The sequence below is a fragment of the Sus scrofa genome, chromosome 4 (assembly GCF_000003025.6).
Source record: "Sus scrofa isolate TJ Tabasco breed Duroc chromosome 4, Sscrofa11.1, whole genome shotgun sequence".
Lineage (NCBI taxonomy): Eukaryota > Metazoa > Chordata > Mammalia > Artiodactyla > Suidae > Sus > Sus scrofa.
Window position 1 is genome coordinate 36650618 of NC_010446.5, and position 12007 is coordinate 36662624.

A 12007-nucleotide genomic window follows, 5' to 3' on the forward strand; every position below is an offset into this window, starting at 1 on the left:
ATTCCCTCCCCCCTTGCCACTTTCCAGTTATATAACTTTGTGCAAATGATTTACCCTCTTGAGCCTCAGATCTTAGTTTGTTAATAGGATAATAATGGCACCCACCTTTTGGGACTCTTATAATTAAACAGCCTAATACTTATAAAGCACTTAAAGCAGTGCCTGTCATGTACTATGTATTCAATAAAGAGTAGTTATTATTGTAACCATTGTTCTCTTTCTTTTATTCCCTCTCCAAGCAAGTCGTATCTATTCTGCCTCTCAAATTCCAAGCCATCCTCTTCTGTCTCCACCTTGGTCCAAAGAACTATGATTTCTTTCCTGGATTCCTGTAGTAGTCTCCTAACTGCTCTCCCTGTTTCCACTCTTGCTCTGACACAATCTGATCTGCAGAACAATTAAAGTGATCCTTTTCAAAGAATTGGGTGTCACTCCACTTAAAAATCTATTGTTTCTTGTAACACATCATCCCAACCATTTAGAATTCTCTTCCTCATGACCTTCAAAGGTCTTATATAATCTAGCTCCCTCTTAACCTCTCTAAACTTACATCATGTTCCCTCTTAGGCTGTTTCGGCCTTTTGAACTTGGCAAGTTTGTCTCTCTAGAACCTTTGCACATGCTGTCTCCTCTGCCTTCCCCACCCTTTAACTTACTGGCTTCCTTCTTGTCTTGTAGAATCCAGCTCAAATGTCAGAAGAGTGGACTTTAGTTTGAGATCCCAACCTAAAGTAACAGCCTCCCTGGCTTCTACATGTTACTCTGGTAAGTTTATTTCCTTTTGTTTCTGTCTTTGTTATTTGTTCTGTCTCCCTCAACTCCGCCTCCCCAAATGTAAGCACCCTGGGAGCAGAAACAAGGTCTGCCTTTTTCATTGCCGTTTCCACAGATTCGATAACCGCAAACTCCTCCACCCAACATACTAGACATCCAATAAGTATTTATGAAATTGAATGAATTAGAAGAGGGTAGGGAAAGAAGGGAGAAGGCTGCCAAAATTTAAGTCACCTAGGGCCAATTATTACGCTTCTGCAGTAATCTAGTGAGAAATGATGAGGCCCTAGCAGTGGTTTGCCATCTTGGCTATGTATTGGAGTCACCAGGGGAGTTTTAAAAAATACTAACACCTGAGTGCCATCCTCAGCAATCCTGATTTAATTGGTGGATGCAGCCTGGGCATCAACATTTTTTAAAGCTCTGCAGGAGATTCTAACATGCAGCTGGAGTTGAAACCACTGCCCCAAAGGCAAAGGAAGATACAGAAGGGGCAATGCAGGGATGTTTAGGAGACACAATAGGCAGAACTTGGCGGTTAAATATGAATTAGAACTGATCAAAAGGAGGCTGCCTGTGAAGAATCCTAGATTTCTGGATTGGGCCTGGGTGAAAGAAAGAGGTAAATTTTGAGAAAAAGATAACATTCTTTCTGGGATAGGCTGAGTTTGAAGTGCCTGTGGGAGATACTTGAGGTGAGATATTTGATAGATTGTTTCTTAATAGATTTATATTGCTACAGTGAAGAATAGGAAATCCTTGCAGTTTTCAAGAAGAAAACTAGGAAAAGGTATCTCTGGAAATTATGACAACTATGTAGAATACAAGTCCATTTCCACTCAGCAGAGCCATTTTACTCAAAACTCCCTTCCAAGCCAATGCCCCATCTGTTCTGAGATGTTCAACATGTTGATATATTCCCAAGAAAGATTATATCATGTATGGGTGAGATTCTATATATCCAATTAACTTACTATTCTTGTACTATTGGTAGGCTTAAAGTATCCCATTGATTACATTATTTGAATATACTGTTGGTTGCCTTCAAATAATGCTATTGAATGCTATTTGAATGCATATTGCAGCTTTAAGACTTGTGATAAGTGAAATCAACTATAATTTTAAAAAAATAGGAGTTCCCGTTGTGGCTCAGCGGCTAATGAACTTGACTAACATCCATGAGGATGTAGGCTTGATCCTGGCCTCACTCAGTGGGTTAAGGATCCAGCCTTGCTGTGAGCTGTGGTGTAGGTCACAAACGCGGCTAGGATCCCGCGTTACTGTGGTTCTGCTATAGGCAGGCTACAGCTCCGACTGGACCCCTAGCCTGGCAACCTTCCTATGGTGCTGGTGCGGCCCTAGAAAGACAAAAAGACAAAAAATAAAAATAAAAAATGAAGTCATGCAAGAGACATTTACAAAATAAAATTGAAAAAAAGGAGTTCCCGTCGCGGCGCAGTGGTTAACGAATCCGACTAGGAATCATGAGGTTGCGGGTTCGGTCCCTGCCCTTGCTCAGTGGGTTAACGATCCGGCGTTGCCGTGAGCTGTGGTGTAGGTTGCAGACGCGGCTCAGATCCCGCGTTGCTGTGGCTCTGGCATAGGCTAGTGGCTACAGCTCCGATTCGACCCCTAGCCTGGGAACCTCCATATGCCGCGGAAGCGGCCCAAAGAAATAGCAAAAAGACAAAAAAAAAAAAAAAAAACTTCTGATAAGTGAAAATAAGCATACCCATCATTATTTCAAGATTCTTCGTCAAAGTTACTTAGACCTAAACTACCTAGCTTGTTTAGTTTTCTAATTGGTAAACATTTACTGGGTTACCAACGATACTAAGTACCCTCTGAGAGACTACAGTTCCTTGGTTTGTTTCTAATTTAAATTAGACACACTAAAACAAGGATTGATAGGGTGATATATTTAGTTAAGTAACAGATGGCAAAAGGACATTCTGTCCAGCATCTATCACATTCCTGTTTCTCAGTATTCCAAAGAGAGACTAAATCTTGAAATCAGCTAAGAAGGAATGGAATGAATGCGTTTATTCAACTAAGAAGAACTGATACCCAGTTGTGTGTAGATTAAAAAATTCAAAGAAGGTAGGGGTAGACCGGCTTAAAGGATATAAGGGAATGGAACAGATAAAGCTGGATTAAAGTAATTCAGAATGTATCAAAAAAGACTGAACTATGAATTCTGAATACTTAAGCGACTTGTGATATCACTCTCACATATGGTATTAAATTGTGGCTAAGTGCTGCTCCCGGCAGCCCCGGGGGAAAGATGCGGTCTATTAACTCTGAAAGAACGAAGAGGTGGGGGCGTCGCCACACTCGGGGAAGGATATTTCCTCGCAGACAGGGGCAGAAACTCGCTGCAGCATCCTGGCCCTGCTCTCCCTGGCGCTGCCAATCTCACAGTGAACCGTAACACAAAGGAAAGAATGGCGTGCGGAACGCCGAAAGCCGGGGTCCCCAAGGCCAGCATCTCTCTTCGCCTCGGGAGCAGCTCTAGCCTCCCCCACCTGTCCTTGGAAAAGACACCTGCCCCACAGCCCGGCCCGCTCCGGGCCAAGTCCTGCGGGCTGAGCGGCAGGAAGTGCCGCAGACGGCCCCGCGCCAGCGATAAGCAGGAGGCGCCGGGGACACACAGCGGACCGCCTGAGTATCAGGCGGGGCGCTCGTGGACGGGCGCGGGATGAACGTGCGCAAGCGAAAGACAGAGTCCCAGAGCCGCCCGCGACGGACTCAGTGGGCGTGACGCCATGACGCACGGCACGCGGGCGGTGCGCAGGGCAGGGGCGGGGCGAGGTGGGGGCGGGAGGAAGGAGTGGGAGGAGGGGGCGGAGACAGCGGGGGGCTGAGGGAGGGGGAGAATGGCAGTTGCAGCGCTGGTTCCCGGGAACAGCCGTCAAGACAGAACTGCGGAGGAGGAGTTGGGGAAAGCGGCTTTCGGGACCCCTCCTCTCCGTCCCCCCCGCCCCAGCTGAGAGGCGCCTCGGCGGGTCTGAGGAATCGTCCTCCGTACTTCCTCCAGCTTTTGCCGCCGCCGCCAGGAGATCGGCCTGCTCGCCCGCAGCCCTGCGCCCGCCGCCCCGCTGAGGAGTTGAAGGTACGGGCGGGTACGGGAGGCTGCGCCCGAGAGCTGGAGGGCAGGGGCGGCTCCGGTTTCCGACCCGGGGCGCTCGGGCTACTGTCCTCGCGCCCCTCCCCCGGACGAAAATAGATTCGGAAATCCCTGGGGATAGGCTCCCCTTCTCTTGCTCCGCGCGGGGCTGGGTCAGGCCCCGGGCGGGTTCCGCGTCCCCCGCCCGACCCGGCGCTGGCGTCCTCTCAGCGGCGCGGGCGGAGGCGAGGCTTGGGATCCGCCCCGAGCCCGGTCCTCCCGGCCTGGGCAGTCTGGGGCGACGGCGGCCGACTAGGCGGTGTTGTGACGGGCCGAGGCAGCTCTCCCCTCCTGCACGTCCCCGGACCCTGGAGCAGTCTATGCGGAGGGCGGCCGCGGCGGGGAGGCGGCGGGGGCGGAGCGCATTCCTGATGGGTGAAATCTGCTCTAACGGGACCGATTTCCGGGCCTCGCTGCAAATTCGGCGCCGGGGCCAGCGCCCCCAAACCCCTGCGGCCGGGGACCCCGGGGGGAGAAGGGAGGCGCGCACCGGGGAACGTTCATCCGTGAGAACTGCCACTCCCTGCAAAAGCAGAAATTAAACAGACGAAAAATGGTGTAGTCTTGGGGTAAAGTATTTCTGAAGGGGGGGGGTAGTTCTTCCACGATTGTTCCCCTCACGCTAGACCTTCAGGTAGTTCTCAGCCTACATCCAGCTAGTAATGCCGCTATTTTTCATCTCCCGTTTTTCCTATCGTCTGGGTTGCCCTCTGCTGTTGCTTTCCCCTCCCCCTTCGCTTTCATTAATGGGGAGAAGGAAAATAACTTTAGGGTTCATTAACCTCGTGACAAGGGCAGTAAATAAAAGAGGGGAGAGAAGGGTTAGGGCTATATATGGGAGAAAGGTCTTAATTTTTTTTCCCATGGGTACGTGAGCATAGAAATATACGAACGATGCTTTATTCAGGTTAATATTTACTATTCAGAAGGTTGCGGAACGTCCTGTTGGGTGGACGTTGCAAAGGACAGCGTTTAAGTGCCACTGCAATTTTCAAGCCCAGGTATTGGCTGGAAATGGTAGTATTTTAGTAAACAGTGGAGGAATAAAGCAATCCTTTCTTCTGTCCGGTTGCGTTAAAATGTCTGTGATCTTTCTCCCCCCCCTGCCCCCCGCTTTTTTTTTTTTTTTGTAAGAACATGGCTGTCTTTTTGATTTATATTTACATGTGTATTTTTAAATTTCATCCTATTTCTTCGACCTTTTGGTTATGTGAAGTCTGACGGTGTGCCTGAATTTCGTTTTCAATTATGCCATTAACCATCTTAATGACCATCCTTCCACTTCTCTTTATCAGTCAAGCTGTTATTACTATATTTGCCTGTTTATACTTCCTTAATACACAGCTGTCAGAACTGAATCAAAATGTAAATACTTCTATTTAGAAGACGGCTATGATCTGTTGTTAAAGCTTATTTTCAAATATCCTTTGCTTGTTATGTGGAATCCCACGGTAAAGATTTAGAATTCAGTCTTAGGACTTAATAAACCAAACTATGTAACAACAAAACCCTTTTTATTTCTTGGTTTAATATTCTCAAATGACCGTATACAGTATAAGCGAACTTCATGTGTCCTCAGAAACTATTTTATTTCCGAGGAAAAAATTATATTTGGCAACTGATGTTAGTGTATTTTTTCAGTATCTGTGACTACCAGGAGGATTCCAGTAAGATTGACTTTTAACTGTAACATTATTTTAAGAGTTGAAACACGACTCAATTCTTAGTCTTCAAATAGTAACTACTTGAAATAGTGTTGTTTTACTTGGATGATGCTTCAGTTGATCATTAGAGTTTAAAGAACAGTTCATTTTACTGACATCTGACTGGTATTGGATTTTTAAAAATTTTTGTGGTGACCTGTAGAATTTTGGGTGCCTTCTAATTGACTAAGTGAAACCATGTTTTTTTCTACCTAACATATGAAAAGTACTAAGATTAGTACCTGTTTTTAAAGATACTTCAGCATCTTAGTGGAAAACAAATGCACTTCACAAATTTGAAATAGAGGAAGTCAAAAGGTAATATTTTTGCAGTTGTGAGTTAAGACACTTGGGGTCGCCTCTCTTTAATGGAATCAGAACCAATGATACAATTCTTGTAGGGGTCGTAGATGGAATTAAATATAGGTAATTTGAAACAATCTCTTTTAACATTTGAAAGAATCTCTTGTGTATTATTGCACGTTCTGATTTTATAGTAAACACTTATTTAGATTTATCACAGAAATTCTTTGATTTCTAATCATTCTTGCCTGTCCCCCACCTCCATCTACCCAATTTGTAGGGCATCGAGGATTGAAATATGTGTAGTTTTCTGAATTTTTCAAGGAGGAAAAGGAAAACAAGTATTTGTGATAATACATGAAATTCCTCAGTCAGATGCTGGGCAGAGAGTAAGCTGGGGATAAATTTTGTTGCATTTATATATGAGTTGCCTCCTTATATTCTCAGGTTGTGAAGGAAATCTTAAAGAATTATTACTTGTTTTTCTGATGCTACTAACAAGTGACAATTAATTGTCAAATGCAGCCCAGTTTCGTGCTGACTAAGCTTTATGCTCTTTTATCATTTGAAGCCCATATAAAAAAATTAGGCCATTTTGGGCTGAAGGGTGAAGATAAGTTGTATTTCTAAATTTATATTTGATTGCATTTGCATTGTGTTTGGCAAACCAGTACTAGTAGTTTAATGACGACTCAAAGGACCTATGACCATATAATGAAGTACTTTACCTTAATTAAAGAGGTTTGGGGTTGATTCCTTTTTAGAAAAGTGTTAATCTAGTTACTTATGGAGATCACCTGAATTTTCCTTGGGTGATTTCTTTCTGCAATCAAAAGTAATTATTATTTTTCTTTGTTTCTTTTTTATTTTGAAGTCATGAACTATTAGTTTTTGTTAGCTTTGTATAATATTGAAACAACTGGGTATTTAACAGCTAAAGCCTGAAGGATAATATTCCTTTGCTAAACACATCTGTATTTCAGATGCTGGTAGAATCCCACTAAAAAAGGGCAATGAAGTCATTTTGGGTATTCAAAACTTGGGTACTTTATTTCTCAGTAGCTATCATATGTAATACTTTCTTATCACCTTCTGATAAAATAGTTTTTGCTTTTATTGCTCTCTCTGTAACTGTCAATAAAACCTGAACGGCTGTTTTGTTTATTGATAACACCTTATTGAAATCTATGCCATTAGCCTAAAAAACATTATACATTCTTGTCCTATCAATATTATTTAGTATTTTGTTTTACAAGTCATTTCTTAAGAAATGCTACTTGTTAATTTGTTTTTGAAATTTTACACAGGAGAGTTTTCTTATGTGAAAGCGTCAATAGGACAAAACTAACGAGGAGTTGTTTTAGCCCTCAAATAAGTTTGCATTAACTTTTGAAATAAAATCCTCAGAAATCACCCTAGTTTGTTTAAGCCCCCCAAAACTTCAAAACCTAGTTTTGAGTCCAAAAAAAACCTGAAGTCGGCCCCTTAAAATTATGTACACTTAACATTTTCAGCCTCTGTCCCTCTCTGAAGACCCCTGGAAATAATAAACAGCCCTGTTGTAATGTGAATGGCAAGCAAGACTGCCAGTTGAAGAGACATTCTGGTAGAAGCGAACCATAGGAGGGAGCAAACTAGTTAGAGGTAAGGAACAAGAAACCAGAAGCTATTGGAAATGAGACCGTATTGGGCTTACAGAAAAATCATATATAACATAATAATGTAAATAATGTATCACAAAAATAGATGGCCTAATGGTTTATATTTTGTGATTTCTAAGTCACGTATTGGCATTTGCTCCCTAAGGTAAAGTATTCTAATTTAGGTTATTCTTATGCATTTACCGCAAATGAGATGGTACATAAGAAATGTGCAGTAGAAGTGTAGAAGATCATGTAAACTCTGTGATGTCAGGGACCATTCTCTTTGTTCACACAGCACTTAGCTTAAAGCCTGGCAATGATAGGTGTTGGATAAGTATTTGCTAACTGAATAAAGTCTATATATTGTCAGGTAACTATTTCCTAACTTTCTTTACAGCAGGGCTATCTAATAGAAATATAACATAGGTCATAAATGTAATTTAAGATTTTCTGTTCACCATATTAAAAAGTAAACAGAAGCAGGGGAATTAATTTTGTTGTATGTTTTATTTAACCCAGCATATCCCAAATATTATCATCTCAGCATGTTTTAATGAGTGACTTTACATTCTTTTATTTGTACTAAGTCTTTGATCCATTATGTGGTTACAGTGGAGCACAGCTCTAGAGGCATTTTTACATGAAACGTTTGTTCCTTTCCACAGAAATTCTTGTATTTCTTTGGTAGTCTTTTTCTAACATGTCTTTTGAGTCTAAATACAGAAGCACAGATGTCATCGAATTATAGTTACTGATTTGAATGGAAAGTCAGGATATCTGACTTCTCTTGGTTATACAACTTATCCCAAATCACTCTGCCTCTCTCTCTTTCCCCGTCTATAAAATTAGGGAGAATGTGCTGTCATCTATTTCATTTGATTAGTGTAAGTTATGTCTTTGAAACACTCTGAACTACTCAGACAAGGCTGTTGCAAAAGAGATTTTTTCATTATTAGTAACTTGTCATAGCAACTCTCAGTGTAAAAACAAAAGGAAGAAGTACCCATGAGGCTACTGCATATGGAGGTTCTGTTTATCTCCGCTTTGGAATAAGTTACAATGAATCAATACAAGATGTTCTTATAACACAATGAATCAGGAGAGCTGACTAGCTCTGCTCCAGATTTTAAACATCTGATCTATTTAAATATTGCTTGAATTAATTTAGCCTTCAGTTTCTGTTTGTATGAATAACCAACACTTAAAAAGGCATCCTTAAATCAAAATTGTGTAATAAGTCCTCTGGAAATAGAGGGCTGTACTGATTAAGGGCATTTGAGTGGGGAAAGTAAAACAACCATTTAGAAAAGCTTGTCATCACAAGATATCTACTGTAGAGCACAATGACTGATTCTTTTATCCAGATCAGGGGTTGCATTGGTTACCTGGCAAGCAGTTATACATAGCCAAACAGAGCTAAATCAAGTATATAGCTAAATCAAATGGATGTCTTCTTATAGCCGTATCTTTTCATTAAAAAGAAATAGTAATAGGGAGTTCCTGTCATGGCTCAGCTGGAACAAATATGACTAGTTTCCATGAAGACACAGGTTCGATCCCTGGCCCTGCTCAGTGGGTTAAGGATCCTTTGTTGTTGTGAGCTGTACTGTAGGTTGCAGATGTGGCTCAGATCTGGCATGGTTGTGGCACAGACCAGTGGCTACAGCTTTGATTCAAGCCCTAGCCTGGGAATCTCTCTATGCTGCAGCTGTGGCCCTAAAAAGATAAATAAATAATAGTAATGACTGTAAAGTTATAGATGAATGTCCTTTGGCTTTTTACATAAGCATAACACACTTTACTGATGTACTTAAAAAAATTTCTGGAATCCTATAGTGTGCGGTATCGTGGCCCTCAAAAAGCTGTGTTCACGTATTAATCTCTGGAACTTGTGAATGATACATTATTTGGAAGAAGTCTTTGCAGATGAATAAAGGATCTTGAGAAGATCATCGTGAGTTATCTGGGTGGATAAAAATTCAATGACAAGTTGTTTTTATAAGGGAAAAGCAGGGGAAACTTAAGACAGAAGAGAGGAAGATACACATAAGAGATGGAAGCAGTGTGACCATGGAGGCAGAGATTGAAGTGATGTGGCCACAAGCCAAGGAGTGCTTGTAATCACTAGAACATGGAAGAGGCAAAAAATGGATTCTCCCTTGCCACCCCAAAAGGGATTGTAACCCTCCTGGATTTGAGGCTTTTAGCCTCCAGAACTGAGAAAATACATTTCTGTTGTCTTAAGTCACCCACTTTGTGGTAATGAGTTATGGGAAACTAATATACAGGGAAAAGTAAAAAGATCTGTGTTTATCTTTGTTTTGTACCATGCATTGTGATTATCAGAGACTAGACAGCCCTTCCTTTAGAATTTTGATCCTTTCTTAGAAATATCAGAGGAAGTGTCTTAATACCCTCAAGTTTGAACAAGCCCGAGAAATAGTTTATATCTTGTAAGATACATTGTTATTGTCTCTCACATCCGTCCTTCCCTTGCTCCTCTTCCCAGTTTGCTCCTATTTGTTTTTGACTTCTTAGGACAGTTTATATTTAGGAGAAGGCATAAGTATAGGGATAGACCAATACATTTTGTCTTGTGAAGGTGTGATTTTGAAAAGGTTCTCCTTCCACTTTATCTTTCTCCCTTGCTGGATCTTCCTCTGGCAGATCCTTAAACCACTGTGCCAGGATGGGGACTGATCAAACTTGCGTCCCAGTGACACTGCTGATTCTATTGTGCCACAGCAGGAACTCTCCAGAACTGTAGCTCTAGGGCAGACTTTTCCCTGAGCTCCAGGCTTGTCATATGGGTATTTGGATGTGTATTCTCACCTGAGATATAAAAGGCATCTCAAACTTAAATGTCTGAAAATGAACCCTATTCTTTTTTTTTTTTTTTTTGGTCTTTTTAGGGACGCACCCGTGGCATATGGAGGTTCCCAGGCTAGGGGTCTAATCAGAGCTACAGCTGCCAGCCTACACCACAGCGACAGCAACACCAGATCCTTAACCCACTGAGCAAGGCTAGGGATCGAACCCGAAACCTCATGGTTCCTAGTAGGATTCGTTTCCGCTGTGCCACGACAGGAACTCCAGACCCCTATTCTTAGCTCCTCCCTAAAACTTGTTCTTTTCACAAGCCTTCTACATTTCAGTGGAAAGCTCTTTCTGTCCTGATTTATCAGGCCCAAATCCCCTTGGAAATCATTAGAAAATCTGTCAGTTCTACCTTCAAAACATATCTTATATCCATCATTTGCTGCTAGAGTATTGTAGTAGCCTTTAAACTTTTCTCCATGTTGCTATCCTTAACTCCTCCTACCCATTCTATTCTTAACATCCTTTTAAATTATTCATATTATAAACTATCTCTGTTTAGAAGCCCTATAAATTTTCACTTCTCACATAGAATAGAAGCCATACATTCTTACAGTGGCCTGTAAAGCCCTATGCAACCTGGCCCCATAACATTCTGACTTATCTGATATATTCTTTGTCTTGCTCATTTCCCTTTGACCACATTCTGGCCTCTGGGATATTCCGTGAACATGCCACGCACATTCCTACCTTAGGGCCTTTGTGGTGGCTCTTGCCTCTGCCTTGGGTGCTCTTTCCCCAGATTTCCACATGACTAACTCTCTTCAAGTCTTTGTTTAACTGTCATCTTTTCAGTAAACTCTGATCACCCTTTAAAAAATTGTAATCGGCACCACACAGAGACACACTCCTGGCTACTTTTATTCTGTTTAACTTTCCCCCCACATTCTAGCAAAGAATCACAGTAAAATGTTTAGGTGAAGTATTTAGAAAATTGTAAACTTCTAAATAAAAGTAGGGAACAATTTTTAGTAGTTTACCTATAATTACTGACCTAAAATGATCTTGTGGAGATACGAAAGGAGGTGGGCCTTGAAAGAACATTAAATAAGTGGAGTATGAAGATGGAAAGGAGTATTTCAGGCAGAGACAAAGACATAGGAAATGTCATAGAGATGAAACTGTTTTGTTAATATGCTTAACAAGTAGGTTGGTTGGCTAGACTGTTTTTGCTTTTTAGGGCCACACCCGCAGCATATGGAAGTTCCCAGGCTAGGGGTTGAATCAGAGCTACAGCTGCTAGCCTACACCACAACACCACCAGATCCAAGCCACATCTGCAACCTATACCACAGCTCATGACAACGACAGATCCTTAACCCACTGAGCAAGGCCAGGGATCGAACCCACATCCTCATGGATACTATTTCCACTGAGCCACAACAGGAATTCCACAGAGTATATTTTTATGTAGGAGAATGGTGAGAGACTAAGGCTAGCTTGTGGAAGGCTTTGAATGTCATGCAAAGTTTGAAAAGCGAATGGAGATTTGTAAGCAGAACTTAACAAAAACGCCGACGTGATCATTCAGAAACCAGGTG

General features: G+C 42.0%; 1 protein-coding gene and 1 long non-coding RNA gene across 6 annotated transcripts in view; both read left to right on the forward strand.

Annotated features, from left to right (window-relative positions):
* LOC110260247 overlaps positions 1-1933 on the forward strand; it is a 104583-nt gene extending 102650 nt beyond the window's left edge. For both annotated transcript variants that reach the window (XR_002343183.1, XR_002343184.1), the window contains one exon: positions 679-1933. This is a non-coding gene — a long non-coding RNA (uncharacterized LOC110260247). The remainder of the gene's footprint in view (positions 1-678) is intronic.
* Positions 3580-12007, forward strand: part of RNF19A (ring finger protein 19A, RBR E3 ubiquitin protein ligase) — a 73318-nt gene continuing 64890 nt past the window's right edge. The window contains exons 1-2 of one of the 4 annotated variants that reach the window (XM_013996573.2): positions 3622-3886; positions 7461-7590. The gene's annotated coding sequence lies outside the window, so the exon portion shown is untranslated. Of the gene's footprint in view, positions 3887-4103; positions 4510-7460; positions 7591-12007 lie in introns of those variants that run through there. The other 3 variants (XM_005662947.3, XM_013996572.2, XM_013996574.2) reach the window with 3 other exon arrangements.